This window comes from Lactuca sativa, chromosome 7 (assembly GCF_002870075.4).
Source record: "Lactuca sativa cultivar Salinas chromosome 7, Lsat_Salinas_v11, whole genome shotgun sequence".
NCBI classification, from domain to species: domain Eukaryota; kingdom Viridiplantae; phylum Streptophyta; class Magnoliopsida; order Asterales; family Asteraceae; genus Lactuca; species Lactuca sativa.
Genome location: NC_056629.2, coordinates 131,939,611 through 131,955,998, shown reverse-complemented (window position 1 = coordinate 131,955,998; position 16,388 = coordinate 131,939,611). Strand labels below are relative to the sequence as shown.

The 16,388-nt window shown below is 38.2% G+C and overlaps 1 pseudogene; it reads right to left on the bottom strand.

Moving 5' to 3' along the window:
* Positions 1-3,310: 3,310 nt before the first annotated feature.
* LOC128127328 (floral homeotic protein APETALA 2-like) lies at positions 3,311-4,366 on the bottom strand (annotated as a pseudogene).
* Between the last annotated feature and the right edge of the window lie 12,022 nt (positions 4,367-16,388).

Sequence of the window (16,388 nt, the reverse complement as noted above, 5' to 3'; positions counted from 1 at the left end):
TTCTTTAAGATGAAGACCGACATGGATGGAAAGGTACACGCGTTCAAGGCACGACTGGTTGCGAAGGGCTTTATTCAAACCTTATAGTTGACTATGATGAGACATTCTCACCAGTGGCTAAGAGCAAATCTATTAGGGTTATGTTAACCGTAGTTGTGTTTCATGATTATGAAATCTGGCAGATGGATGTCAAAACTGCTTTCCTTAATGAAAAGTTGGTTGAGGATGTTTACATGAGTCAGCCAGAGGGTTTTGTGGATGCTAAATACCCCGATAGAGTTTGTAAGCTTGAGAAATCAATCTATAGATTGAAACAAGCTTCTCACAGATGGAATCTTTGCTTTGATGAGAAAATCAAAGAGTTTGGCTTCTCTATGAGTGAGGATGAGTCTTGTGTATATGTCAAAGCTAGTGGGAGTATATTCACCTTCTTGGTACTGTATGTTGATGACATACTACTTATAGGAAACGACATTCCAACCTTGTAGGAGGTTAAGTTCTGGCTTGGAAAGTGTTTCGCTATGAAGGATCTGGGAGAGGCTGCCTATATTCTGGGAATAAGGATTTTGAGAAATATGATTAGAAGACTGATTGGACTTAGTTAAAGTACCTATTTAGATAAGGTGTTAAAGCATTTTAGCATGAATATTCAAACAAAGGAGAGAGAGATACCTATCCAGAGTAATACCGTGCTGAGTAAGACTCAGAGTCTGAGTACGGATGCAGAGATAACAAAGATGAGTCGAGTTCCATATGCATATGCCATTGGCTTGATCATGTATGCTATGACATGTACTCAATCTAACACGAATTTTTCTTTGAGCATGGTTAGCCTATATCAGGAAAATCCGGGTAAAGCTCACTAGATAGCAGTTAAGAACATTCTTAAGTATCTGCGAAGGACGAAGGACTGGGTCCTTGTGCTTAGTGGCAGTAATGACTTAAGAGTTACAGGGTATAGTGATGTCAGTTTTCAGACAGACAAAGACAACTTCCGTTCTCATTCAGGCTGGGTGTTTATCCTTAATGTAGGAGCAGTAACTTGGAAAAGTTCTAAGCAAGAGACCGTAGTTGATTCAACAATTGAATTAGAATATATAGCTACGAGCGAAGCGTCAAAGGAGGATGTATGGTTGAAGAACTTCATTGGAGACCTTGGAGTTGCCAGCCATTAAGGATCCATTGGAGATTTTCTGCGATGATGAAGGAGCTGTTGCCTTAACCAAGGAACCAAGAGATCATGGTAGATATAGACATATCGACATGAAATACCATTTTATCAAACATCGAGGAGAAGAAGGATACCTTATCGTTAAGAGGGTATCGTCAGAAGAGAATCCTGCAGATCCCCTCACAAAGGGTCTGAGTAGGATTAAGCACATTCAGCATGCAAGGAGCATTGTTCCGAAGGACGATATTGGTTTTAGTGATTAGATAGATATTTAGAAACTTGAAATAGATAAATGTCATTGACATTTGATGATTAAGTAATGGAGATTTATTTATGAGTATTGTTTACTATCTTTTCTTCAATTATTTATTTTGTGTTTCAACTTTGCATGTTTTACTTTCCAAATAATTGGATTATTCAAAACATCCACAGTCGATCATACTTTGGAAGTAAGTAGTGAATTAAGACTGTCATGAATTGGCTTGTATATTGTCTAAGTGCTTAGACATAGCAATGGTTTGTTGCAACGTTCATGAGTACTCTTGAAATGGGGATTTGAGTATTGGATTAACCCACGCTCATAAAATTACTTCATGGAATTTATCACGAGTAATTATGAGATGATGATATCGTATAACCATTAAACCAATATATATGAGTTGTTGTTTATGAGTTGGTTGTGCATTGATAATGCATAAACACATTAGTAACTTGATGTTATAAAATGTATTGTTGTGTATGATTTGATGAGTTAATAGTACAAGCATATAAGTCGAAGTTTATCTATTAGTTTTTCCCTAAGGGGAAAAGCAATATCTTGGGCCCCTCGATGATTTGGTGTTGACTTATGTGTCGGGCCCGGTCAAGACTAAATTGATGTGTTCAATTAAGTTCTATGTCATTACAAATCAGAAAATCGGGAAACAAACTGTTGGAAAATGAAAATGATTATGTTCCATGTGATTTGTCCACATGATATCGTTCGAATAATATACTAGTGTCTAGGGTTTTGCTTTGGAATTCAAATTTGCATGTTCAATTACACTACAAGAAAATTTCGATTTAACTACGGAAAAATTCCGTAGCCAAATGATGTAATTCCGTAGCTAAACCTAAATAACTATAGAAATTGCTACAGAATTTGCCAATTAGATTCCATAGTAAGATTTCTTGTAGCAAAATGTTTAACTACGAAATTATAGTTCCGTAGCAATTTTGCAATGGCTGTTGCTACGACGTCTATCCGTAGCATTTCAACTACAACACACTTCCATCACAATTTCGTAACAATGAATTTTGTAGCAAATTCCGTATCTATTTTGTTATGTAGCAAATTCCGTAGCCATTTGGTCCATAGCAAATTTTGTAGCTAATTGTTTCGTAGCAAATTCCGTAGTCATTTGGTCCGTAGCAAATTCCGTAGCCATTTGGTCCGTAGCAAATTCCGTAGTCATTTGGTCCATAGCAAGTTCCGTAGCAAATTTCGTAGCCATTTGGTCCATAGCAAATTCCGTAACTAATTGTTCCGTAGCAAATTCCGTAGTCATTCATGCCAATTAGATTCCATAGTAAGATTTCTTGTAGCAAAATGTTTAACTACGAAATTATAGTTCTGTAGCAATTTTGCAATGGTTGTTGCTACGACGTCTATCCGTAGCATTTCAACTACAACACACTTCCATCACAATTTCGTAACAATGAATTTTGTAGCAAATTCCGTATCTATTTTGTTATGTAGCAAATTCCGTAGCCATTTGGTCCATAGCAAATTTTGTAGCTAATTGTTCCGTACCAAATTCCGTAGTTATTTGGTCCGTAGCAAATTCCGTAGTCATTTGGTCCGTAGCAAATTTCGTAGTCATTTGGTCCATAGCAAGTTCCGTAGCAAATTCCGTAGCCATTTGGTCCATAGCAAATTCCGTAACTAATTGTTCCGTAGCAAATTCCGTAGTCATTCGTTCCGTAACAAATTCTGTAGTCATTCATTCCGTAGCAAATTTCGTAACAACTTTTTTTGTAGTCAATTCCATAACAATCGTTCCATACCATTTTTTCTATAAAATTCGGTTATTTAATTTGACTTATTATATCAATTTACAAAAATACAATTAATATAAAACCAAAAATAACAAAATATTTCTATAGAAACTAAAAGAAATATCCAATACATCAAAAGATACATATTGCAACATCAAAAGTCGCTACAAATTTAACGTGAAACACTATTCGATACATCATATTCTATCATTGATTAATAAAAGTTTTGACCTGTTCACTCAACGTGTTAATGACATTTATTGCCTGTGCAAGTTGTTCAAACTTTGCTTGAACATCCACATTTTTCTGCTGAAACTCTACATTCTTTTTCTGAGCATCTTCATATTTTTGCTGAATATCCTCATATTTTCGTTGAATATCTCATATTGTCCGCTTTGCGTCTCAACTAACTTCTTCAAATTCTCAATCTCGACTTTTCTCGACATTATTATCCTCGTATTGTTCGCAATGCATTTCAGAAGATCCTTTACTATCGAACAATCCAAGATAGATATATCTGCAAACCAAAAATGTGTGACAATCAATAACGTCACCCCTCTACAATATTTTTAGTTAATATAAGATAAGAGTTTTTTTATATACTTTTTCGAAAAAATAACAAATCTTAACTTTTTTCAAAATTTAAACAACAAAAAATTAATTCTATCAAATAATCATTAATTTCACAGATCCAACTCACTAAATGACAAAACTCACTTTTTCCTAAGAAATTGACCCATTCGAGCTTCCCAACGACCATATTTGTGTAGGGTAACACCTCTATACTTTGAGCTTCCTCTTGAGAATCCAGTGCTTTGACACCACGAAATTTTATAGCAGCCCGATCATATGCCCTGTAGAAATTAACAGAATATTCATTGGGATTTTCAACTAATTATAAGAAACAATTTTTATATTATACATCAAATTTAGTTAAATTAACCTGATTCAAGTCATCCTCGTAATCACTTATATTGAAATTAATATCAGCATTAACACCACGAAATTTTATAGCAGCCCGATCATATGCCCTGTAGAAAAATATCAGGTTTATAAAATTTAACATGATTAAATGATGAAACTAATGTCAGAAAACTGAAAAAGTGCAGAAAATATTTACCTAGCAGCAGCATATGCAGTATCAAATCCACCTACAAAAATAATAAAGAATATATATATATATATATATATATATATATATATATATATATATATATATAGAGAGAGAGAGAGAGAGAGAGAGAGAGAGAGAGAATTTAAATAAATATAATTAAACATATTCATATACATATTGAAATAGAATGGGATTTCAATGCTACGTATAATTTCTTAAATACCGAGGTAAACTTGTTTTCCACAGTCCCTGCAGAAATCATAGAAATAGAATGAGGTTTTGCCTATTTTCCCACGTCTTGTTCAACTTCCATTGGACAAGTTTCAGACAGCACTGGCCAAGTTTCAATTTTTTGTGGTTCAACATTTAGTATAACTGAAGATGAAGGAGTATAATAATAGAATAGAAAATAGTTTTACCTAAAAAATTTGTTGTTGGTATGAGCAGGGTTCAGCTCATATTGGGCCCGCACTGACACCAGTAGAAGTATTGGTGGCAATCCATGACATTAGCCCTGAGAAGGATGGTGTTCCACTAAAAAAGGCATGCTCTGCTCATTCATCATATTTCATATTTTCGTTATATATCAGTTGTCAAAATCCATGAGCCATTTTTCAAACTTTTTGCAGATAATGGATGCTTGTTCAGCTTGTTTTGAGAAGCAAACTATTTTCACACAGCAAGCGCTAGCAAAAGCATTGAACCAAATGGTGTCCTAATAATTATCCCAAAATAAGAAGTAAAAAATCACAGGTATCCTCACAAATTACAGAAATGGACTCTAGTCAGGAACGGTGAATGCAATACAAAAATAGCTACAAGTCCAAGAGACATTGATTTGACGATTAAACATGGTAAAAGATCTCAGAAGACTATAATCAAACAAACTAATCACAAATCCCGAATAAACATACGATATTCCAAGCAGAGGAACTATAATCAAGAGCAATGTCATCGCTAATTAGAAATTGGTTCATGTAAATGCCGATCAAAAATCATATTTTTTTTTCTCAGCAATTAGGCGTGAAACCACTAAATTGGCAAACAATTTGACTCAATCGATTGATTTTCTCAACTACCACATAAAAGTTAAGAACTGTTCAATCAATCTGCATTGCAAGTAGATAATCGATTGCAAAACAAATAAATTTACAACTGGAGAACGCTACTAACAGTTGATTTCTAGGGTTTTTGAATTAGTGATAAGTTAAAAGATACCGACGTTAAGCTCTGTACCTGTCAAATTAAAAACAAAAATTGGATGACAAGTATGAGGTGCGGGTCTGTATGATCATTGGTTAAATAATGTAAAGCAATGAATGAAACAGATTGTCATTCGTTCACAATGCATGATTCTTCTTACCATTTGAGCATATAAGAAACTTATGACTTATTTATGTTGAATAATCTAATGGAGAGATCAATATCCTTTGAGTCATTGGATGATAGAAAGAGAAAATGGAGCAAAAAGAAGAGAGAAGAATGTTACCTGGTAGGGATGAAGACGATCGAGAAAAATCTACAGGTTGACGGAGCAGGAGGCGAACGACAAAGCAAATGAGAGTGCGAGGAGATCTGATCGATAAACCGTTTGGGGAATGAGGAATGCGATCGACGATTGAAAAGTTTGATCCGGATACCTTTGATTTGGGGAAGAAGACTTATTTGGGTCATGTGATCTGACCCATTTGCCCTTAATAAGACTGGTCAAAAAATTTTGGGTACTCCTATATGCACGAAGGATTCGTATATAAAGGTCAAATGACAAGATAAAATTAATTCTACAAACAACAGTCATCGGTTTTAATGTCCAATCGATTAATTTGTCCCTCAACTTGCAAAGATTTTTCAAAATCCACCCTTAATGTTCTATTTAAACTTTACTATTTTTTGTTATATGGTTAAGAAAGTTTTAACATTTTTTATTTGGTGTCGAGCACTTTAAAATTCTCAATCATTGAAAAGAGACAATGTTGAAAATAATAATAATTACCATGTGTTTTATTTTATATATACAAAAAATAAGTTTAGTTAATAAAACAAATTAATAAACAAAACAGTAAAATAAAAACTATAAAGTGGAAAGTGGAAGGTAGATTTTGTTACTTTAATAGAAAATAAAGGGCATTAAATGAAAAGTGATAAGGTATATTAAAAACGAAATATTTTTGAACGGGATATTTTTAAATTTTTAAATCATGATACCTTTAATTTGGGGTTGGAGGAAGTAGATTTGTATGGATTTAGTAATTTATTCTTGACAAAACTGCAAAATTGATCCATGTGGTATTCAAAAATCTTTGAATAGGGTCCAAAAAGTTTCCAACTTGCATGGAAGGTCCAAAATCAAAACGTTTCTGTGATTTAGGTCCAAAAAAACTTGAAAAGACGATTGTGCCATTTTATTTTCTTTTTTGTATTTTTTATAATTATTTTAATATTGTTTTAACTAAAAAATAAAGAAAAAATAAAAAAAATATCCCCCACCCCAACTCTCTCTCTCTCTCTCTCTCTCTCTCTCTCTCTCTCTCTCTCTCTTTCTCCATACCAGAAATCGTAGAAACCCATACCAAAAATTCAATCAACAAATTCAAATCCATAATTCTCTCTTTCGAGCTATTTGATATATCACAACTTTGTACAATTGGGATGGATCGATCTGTACATTCTAATCTAGCCTACCTCTCCTTACAAGTAATGCTTATAATTTTAGGTCTCTTTCTCTTATAGTTGCAGTTGCAGGTTAGAATCCAAAAGAAAAAAAATGATATGCCCAACTCTTACTCTGAATCTGATTCTACAGGTTTGAGTGTAAAGAAAACGAGAAAAGTGGTCTTCTTCTTCCTCTCTGCTTGATTTATGTATTGCAGTTGCAAGTGGGTACTGTAAAGAAAACGAGAACAATGATATACCTACCCCACCACAAATCTTCATCTTCGCCCGTCTCTGCCTCCACTTCCACCGTCGCCTTCGTCGATTTCTTCTTCTCCACCTTCGCCGACCTCTTCTCTTCTCCGCCACAGATCGATAGAGTTGTGTTGGCTGAGTTGATTCATCGCCTTGGTTTTTATTGATGAAGTTGAATCCCAAATAAAATCCAGAAGTTGAAGTAAAATCATAAAATGGCTGTCAATTTAATCACTGAATATGGAGCTAGGGAAGCTGCGATGTCGTCGATTTAGTGGTGGCGGTGGAGGAAATCAGAGAATTAGGGTTAGGGTTTGTGATGGGGACATAGACGAAAGCTGTGAGAGAAGAATCAGATAGTGATAATGAAATTTTTCATGGTGTATGAATCTGACCTTGTGATTCATCACGTGTTCTTCAAAGATAATGAAACCTAATAAAAACAATTCAGTAGTTCATGAACAAGATGAAGTTCAGGAGTTATGTCAGAGAGAGAGAGAGAGAGTGTGTGTGTGTGTGTGTGTGAGAGAGAGAGAGAGAGAGAGAAAACGGGGTGGGTAGGATGAGGGATATATATATTTTTTTCTTTTTTCTTTATTTTTTAATTAAAATGGGACCAAAATAATTATAAAAAATACAAAAAAGAAAATAAAAGGGCATAATCGTCTTTTCAAGTTTTTTTGGACCTAAATCACGGAAACGTTTTGATTTTGGACCTTCCATGCAAGTTGGAAACTTTTTGGACCCTATCCAAAGATTTTTGAATACCACAGGGACCAGTTTTGCAGTTTTGTCTTTATTCTTAATAAAACATTGAAACAAATGGTTCAAGTTCATCAAAGGATTCTCATTCTATTTTTTTTACTAAAAAACCAAAATAAAATAAATTAAATTTTTTTTTTAGAAAAAGCTGGTACAAGGCAGAGGGTAAATAAATTTTGATTTAAGGGTAATAATTTTCAGAGCCTAAAAAATATGGGGATAATATTATTATATGAAAATTAACAAATGTATGTCATCGAAATCTAAAAATTACAGAATATTTATAATGTATAAATTATATTATAATTAAAATTTCAAAACAATTAAAAATAAGATTTTATTTTCGTTGTTGAGTTTTCAAAGATAATTGTGTATTTTAATATATTTTTTTCAATAATCTTATATATTTTGCTACGGAAACATATTTCGTAACTACTTGACTACGGAATTTTCCGTAACCAAATACTTATGGATTTTGATTTCGTAGCTATTTTGCAAATTCACATTTTTGTAACAAGTTTCATAATAGATTAGCTACAAAGTTTTATTTTGTAGCAAATTTTCCTAGCAAAATAACTACGGATCTCAATTTCATAGCTAACTAGCTACGTATTTTTATTTCGTAGCCAATTGTGTAGCCAACTAGCTACATACATGGATTTTGTAACAAGTTTCATAGAGAACTAGCTACAACCAAAAAAATTGTAGCATTATTTGTAGTAAACTAGCTACAGATTTTAATTTTGTAGCAACTATTCATGATTTAGCTACGAAATGCAATTCCGTAGTCATTTCCGTAGCAAATTAGTTACAACCAACCATTTTGTAACATATTCCGTAGTAAAATAACTATAAATTTAGATTATGTAACAATTTTACGTAGCTACTTAAGATTTAGCTACATAATGCAATTCCGTAACCATTTATGTAGCAAAATAGCTACGACAAGTCGTTTCGTAGCATATTCCGTAGTAAAATAACAACGGATTTTGATTCCATAGTAACTTTCCGTAGCTATTTATGATTTTTCTTGTAGTGTTAGTGAAAACCTAGATCTAAAGCAATAGGGTTCCATGAACACATAAGTTTTGTAGTTATGCTCATAACCCATCACCGCAGCCTTATGACACTCTCCTCACTTGCCATGGGCTAGCCCCACAGTCTTTCCACGACAGTCACGATGTTGAATGCAGTCAGGGGTCAGATAGACGGTCGAACAGATGATCCACCTGAGAGCGAACAATCATACAAGAACATCACAAATAGGCATTAGACCAAGACTTCTCAGGCTATCTAACCTAGACTACGAAAGATCCTGAACCGTAATTCCCATAGACCTAATCAACCGGTTAAGGCCTTGCTGGCCTAACTGAAACTTGCTCATCACTCACAGCCACACTTATCTTGGATTCTTTCCTATCACAAGGAACTCTAGTGTTCCCTTTAAATATACCGATTCAAATTCTGACATGGGCACGAACCCTAAAATGGCTCACACTTGGAGCTATCCCCAATAGTCCCAAGTGTTTACCTCCACTTGAATTCATCCATTCTCTTACAACCTCGAAACTGCTAGATTACCGAACTATCCCACAATCTCATTACAAAATCGCCACCATACTGAGTTTACTAAACTAATACCCCATGACCAAACATCAATAGGTTCCCCTACCGAACCAGAGTAAGCACTTTACTACTCTCGACGAAGATTGTCGTATCCCAAGCACCTCCCCTCAATACAATTTCACACCCCTGAATGACCTCATCTACCAACAAATAACTGATAGGCCCACAACTAGAATAGGTAAATAGTCGTTTCGATACTCCACTTGCCACCAAAACAAACCCAGGTCTTATAATAATAATTCTACAATCCAACAATTTAGGGCATCATACACGAAAACCACGACGATACACCATCACAGAATCTCACGATAGCTTGTCACGACCATTGATCTTAGACTTATACAGCTCGAAACCTTTGAAGTTCTCCAACTCATTAATGAAGAACGAAAAATCATCAACGATTGAGGATGCATCGAAGACAAACCAAAACCACAACATTTACTAATCATAACCCACGTGAAACTACACATACCGACTCTGAAGTTGATTGACAGATCAATCGCTGCCCTTCCTAGAGTATAGATAGCACTTTATATATCGAACTAGAAAATCCCCCAACAACCAAAACTTGACCTCAACGACCCAACCGCCACATAACTCGAACAGACCGATGATCCTTTCAACAGAATACTTAGTTCTCCCCCACTTAGGGTTCGAACTACCGCCAATTGGCATTCCAAACGGACCGCACATCAAACTGGCTCACCATATATATATATATATATATATATATATATATATATATATATATATATATATATGTACCATTCCCGAATCTTGGAGCGTTCGATGCAACACTCGATAACCTTCCAAATAAATCTAAATAAACTCCAAACATTCTGAATCTCAGATGGAGACCTCAGAACTTCCCAACGTAACTGCCTCCAATCACCAAGAATCTCATACCGCTGCACAAGTAGATATTTTGACAGTCCTAAAATAGCACTGAATCTTTATCTGGGAATGATGGACTATCACACACTTCATTCTCTGCATCCTCAACCAACACCCCATCGCAAGAATTGACATAGAAACTGGAGACCTCACTCTCATAGTCAATTCGCAGCATAGACAACAAGAGTCATTGTTTCCGATACACTCCTCCTGATCACCTGAAACGGTTGCTAGAATACGCCTTACCATACTCAATTAAGGCATATCCTTGACCTCATCTGCCACGGTCATCACACTTGGAGAATTTGGCATAAAGCCTCTCCGCCCTTAAAGCCCCAAGAACCTCTCGCAGTTGCTCCTCATGCTGCACTTTGGACCTCGAATACACCAGGATGTCATCGATGAACACGATCACCGACCTGTCCAACATAGGCCTGCACACCCGGTTCATGAGATCCATGAATGCTGCCGGTGTGCTGGTGAGCCCGAAAGGCATCACCACAAACTCGTTATGCCCATAACGAGTTCTAAAGGCCATCTTCTGGATATCCTCCTCACACACTCTCATCTGGTGATATCCAGATCTCAATTCATTCTTGGAAAACTAAGATGCCCCCTATAACTGATCGAATAGATTGTCGATCCTGGGAAGTGGGTAACGGTTCTTGACCGCCAGCTTGTTCAACTCCTGGTAATCTATACACATCCGGTGTGAACCATCCTTTTTCTTGAAAAAAAAGGATCGACGCTCCCCACGGCGAGCTACTCGGTCTGATAAAGCCCTTCCCCAGCAGCTCCTGAAGCTGAGAGGGTAACTCCTACATCTTAGGCGGCACAAAGGCGATAAGGTGCCTTGGCAATAGGTGCTACTCCCGGAACTCCACCTGCCTCTCAGGAGGCACTCCCGGCAACTCCTCGGGAAACACGCCCGGGAACTCGCACACTATCGGAACCTCAGAGATAGAACTCGTTATCTCAGTAGCAACCCGCGTATCCACCACATACGCCAAAAAGCCCATACAACCTTGTTGTATGCTCTGTCTCGCTCTAGCAACAGAGCAGAAAGCTGATCTGGATATGGTACCCTCGCCGTACAAGGTAAGCACTCCCCCACTAGGGCCTCGTATAGTCACCAACTGACGCTCGCAGTCGATCACAGCTCCAAAAAGACTCAACCAATCCATGCCCACGATGACACAGACATCACCCATTGGTATCGGCAACAGATCTATCGGGAACTCAACACCAAAAATATCTAACACACATCCTCGTAATACATCAGTAGCAGAAACCGCATGCTTGTCGGCTATGGAAACCCTTAGAGGTCAACTCAACGCCTCACGTCGGACACTGATGTGACGATTAAAAGCTAAAGACACGAAGGATCGACTCGTACCCGAGTCAAATAACACTAAAGCAGGTACAAAACTCACAAGAAAAGTACCTAAATACAACACAGAATAAGCACAACAAATCTCAAAATAAAATAAATAAGGAAGTATGTACCAGCCATGACATTAGGTGCTGCACGGACCTTCTACGTTGTCAGCTAAAAAGCTCTCCCACGAGCCCTTGAAGCCTCGACCTTCACCGAACGACTATCAGCAGCATGTAAAGCAACAGGAGTTGAACCCTGGGCTGATCCTTGAACAAGCTGAGGGCACTCGGCCTTCCAATGGTCGGTCTGGTTGCAGCAAAAGCAAACTGCAAACCCCTTGGGACAATCCTTCACTAGGTGTCTCTCTTTGCCACATTTGTAGTAAATCCTCGCTCGACAAGATCCCTTGTGACTCTTGCCGCACTTTCCACAAGTGCGGCCCTCCTGGCCCCCAACTCTCGCATTAGCGAGCTTTGCCCACTTCGTTGCCGGCGGTGACTGCACTGGTCTCCGGTCCCTCCCCTGGGATTCTCTTTCCTCCCTCGCCTGCAACTCAAGCTTTATCTATCTCTGCCTGACATTGGTCTGAAGCCCAGCCAATGTCTGATAAGATGAGTTCGCCACGAACTCCCATATATCCCTCCTCAAAATGCTCAAATACTAGATCACACGTGCCTGCTTAGAGGACACATGCTCAGGGCAAAACATCGCCCTCTCATGGAACATCCTTGAAATCTCAGTCACAGTTTTTTCGTCTACTTGAGCGACAAAAACTTCTGAGCTAACCGTTCCCTCTCCACTTGGGGAACATACTTGTCTCGGAACAACCGTTCAAACCTCTCCCATGTCACTGCGACATGATCTATAGGAGTAAAACTGGCAGTCATGAACTTCCACCAGTCATTTGCTCCCAAGCGAAGTTGGTTCAGTGCAAACCGAACCCTCAGATGCTCTGGGCATGAACACGCGTAGAAACACCCCATAATGTCAGGTATCCATCTCATAGCAGTAATCGGATCCTGTGTCCCATCAAACTCCAGTGGCTTCGTGTTGTTGAACTCCCGTAGCAACAACGAGTCACCTCCCTGTGGCCTAGCAACGGCTATGGTTGCGATGGCTACAGCAGCAGCGACCTTAGTAACTGCATCATATCTCTCATTGAATGTCTCAATCAGGGTGGTATTAATAGATTCAAACATCTCCGTTATAGCCTCTCGGATGGTTGCGGCCACCTCCTCATGAATGATCATGCGAATCTCCTCGTCACTGGTCCCACTGCTCTCAGGGTTGTGGCGCGTACCCACCATGATGTCTCTGAAACACAACACAAAATCATCAGAGACTCACTCGAGTATAATCACACTCGAATTCCCACTCTTACATTTTCCTTAGCACCCTAAGGATTCTTACTTGGGTTGCATACAGATCTAGTGCTTTCAGTAGTATGGGCCTAATACTACATTCCACACCAACCTGTAGTCATCCCAAGTCCTCCTCCTAGGATTCTAATTCACAAGTACTCCATCTCTCACAAATATTAGACTACTCTCTCAGTAGGCTACTCATATGCTCATCTATGTATCTCTCCTAGATTATCCCTCGACTCAGAACTCAACACATACTCAGGGAAAATACAGATAACACTGATCAATAGCATCTCCTAGCTAAGACATCACAAATCAGGCAACTCTATCCCTAAAATATGAAATAACTAGCTTATTCTCTAGCATACATTATATCTCATAAACATCTCATAAATATCTCGTAAAGTAAACAATTTAGGGTATTTTGGGAAACCACCGTTCGGGCTCTGGCTGATTGTACACACTGCTACTTCTCATTCTCTCTTAGAAACTCTTACTTGTTTTGGAAAAAAAATTCATTTCTTTTGAACTTTTTTTTTCTCAAATCCTCAGTTTGAGTCCGGACATACCTGAAGGTGCATCCGAATCCCTCAAACCAAGGCTCTGATACCAACTTGTAACACCGTAAACATTCAAACCAAAATTTTCATTTTTAAAACACTTAAAACTTATATAATATTTCATAAAAACAACAAGTGTCTTAAATGTCAACATAAATCCACACTAAAAGTCAAATCCTAGAATCCTCAACATAGTCTCGAACAGGTGTGTACAATCATGTCGGTGCCTTCCCGCAGTCCTGAGAGGTACCTGAAAAACATAACCCATAACATGGTTAGCACGAAGCTTAGTGAGTTCCCCAAAATACCATACATATCACATTAGCCACTTGAGTCTGAACTCAATAATACCCTCAGGTCAATGTGTCTCAGTGGAGACCCTCTGGTCCCACAACTCGAGTGGACCCTCCGGTCCAGACTTAATAAGCTCAATATAATACTCAGCATAAATCACAAAGATATAATGCAAGATAACACAATACCCAAGTAAGCACATAAGACCCTCCGGTCACACAAAGATATCACTCATGTTAAGTATAGTGAGAAGACTCGCCTCGTACGTAAGCTAAGAAAATGTGTACTCCTCGAACACGAAACACCGAATCTAGCCTCCGCCTAGTCACGTATGATAATTATCTTTAATTAACACTTAAATCACAAATTCTAAATAAACTAAGTTATTTTCCCTCTCTAACTTTTGGATTGGGAAAAAGACCATTTTACCCCTCCATGGCCTCCTTAACTCATGATTGATCAAACCCTAAAGTCAACAGAAGTCAAACTCGAGTCAACAGCCCATGTTAACCCAACTCGCCGAGTGCAACCATGTGACTCGTCGAGTCACCTCGTTTTCTTCAGAATGTCGCGAATATCCAAATTAACTCGTCAAGTTGTCTCATCAACTCGCCGAGTTACCCATATCCAGACTCCTCGGGGAAAACCCTAGCCGACTCGTTGGGTCAGCTCATCGACTCATCGAGTCCTATCAAACCCTTTTTTCCATTCAGTCGATTTCAAGACAGAAAACCAACCCAAACTTTAGATTCAACCTCCCAAGGCTCGAATATCACGTAAAGCAACAAGCTTTACGTCCATGCATGACACTTAGGGCTTGAAATGCCAAAAACATGATCCAGTTAGGGTTTTACACACAAAAACTCTATTATGGCTAAATAAAGTTGGGACCTTTGGACTCTATGGACCTCACAAGGTCCAGATCTGATGTCTCAATGCTTAGCAAGCACAAGCCACACAAAATCTCAAGGAAATATGGACCCCTCCCCAAAAAAAAGTTCCTCATTAATAAGATCTAAACAATATGATGAGCAATGTGATGACTTTTACCTTCCAACAGAAGCTCCAAGTGAAAGAACACTGGATCCCACAGCCTTTCCTCGTTCCTTTCTTGAATCTCTCTTTTTCTCTTCCAATGGTTCACCAAAAACACTCAAAATTAGCTCTCTCACTTTCTTTTAGCTCAAATGGCTGACTAGGGTTTCATACAGGGGAGTTGGGTGGCTGGTGAGGTGGAAATGAGGACATAAGGCCCTATAAATAGGTCCCAACCCCGGAGATTTAGGGTTTCATCTCACTGCGCCAACTCGACGAGTTGGTCCCTCCGACTCGTCGAGTTGATCAATAAACCCACATGGCTAATTCGTCCCCACTCGACGAGTTGAGGCACCAACTCGTCGAGTTGCTTAGTCAAACTCATAATAAATAAATAAATGTATCATACCTCGGAGCCAAGATGTTACAATTATAATCAAAATCAATACATTTTAAAAGAATTTTAGAAAATAAAATAGCAACAAGATTATCATTTTATGCCGGTTATGGAGCAAAACTAGCTAAAATAAAAATAAACTACGTTGAAGTTTCGTTGTTAGGGAGGACAAAATTGTTCTCGTTGAATCCGTTGAAGCAGGTGAAGCCGTCGAACCCAAGGTGGAAGGAGTCGAACCCGCTCAATCCGGAAGCCTCCCGTCCGGTCTTCCCCACATTCCTTCTTTGCTTCTAATCCCCAAGCCGGAAGCCTCCCGCCCAAGTCGGAAGCCTCCCGTCCGGAAGCCTCCTACAACACCCCTCTCTTTCTCTCTTGCTCTCCTCCCGCCGATCCCTCTCCTCCTCTATAGTCAAACCCGATTAATTCACCCTGCTACGATTCCGTCATCCCTAAAGAAAATTGATTAAAATAACCACATAACCATGAGGACAATCTTTTTAAAAATTTACTCTTATTATATTTATTTAATTAAATTTTACAAGACCACATCTTACGGGATAATGGTATACATGGTATGGATTCTGATTATGATTGTGCCTTGGCATCCCTTCGCAACAAGCTTCCAGATTTTGACCTTAACAATTTTACTACTAAAGACACCCCCCCTAAATCCTAGAATACACGGGCGAATGCCTTTTTTCATAAAGTTGTCCAAGATATGGAAGTGCATTTCGACATGACGGCTCGGCGGAAAGCGTTTTTCCAATGCTTACGTGCACCACATGCTCAAGATTTTCTTCTGGCTATCCCTATCGATGGGCTTGGCCAACACATGTCTCCCGTGGAGTA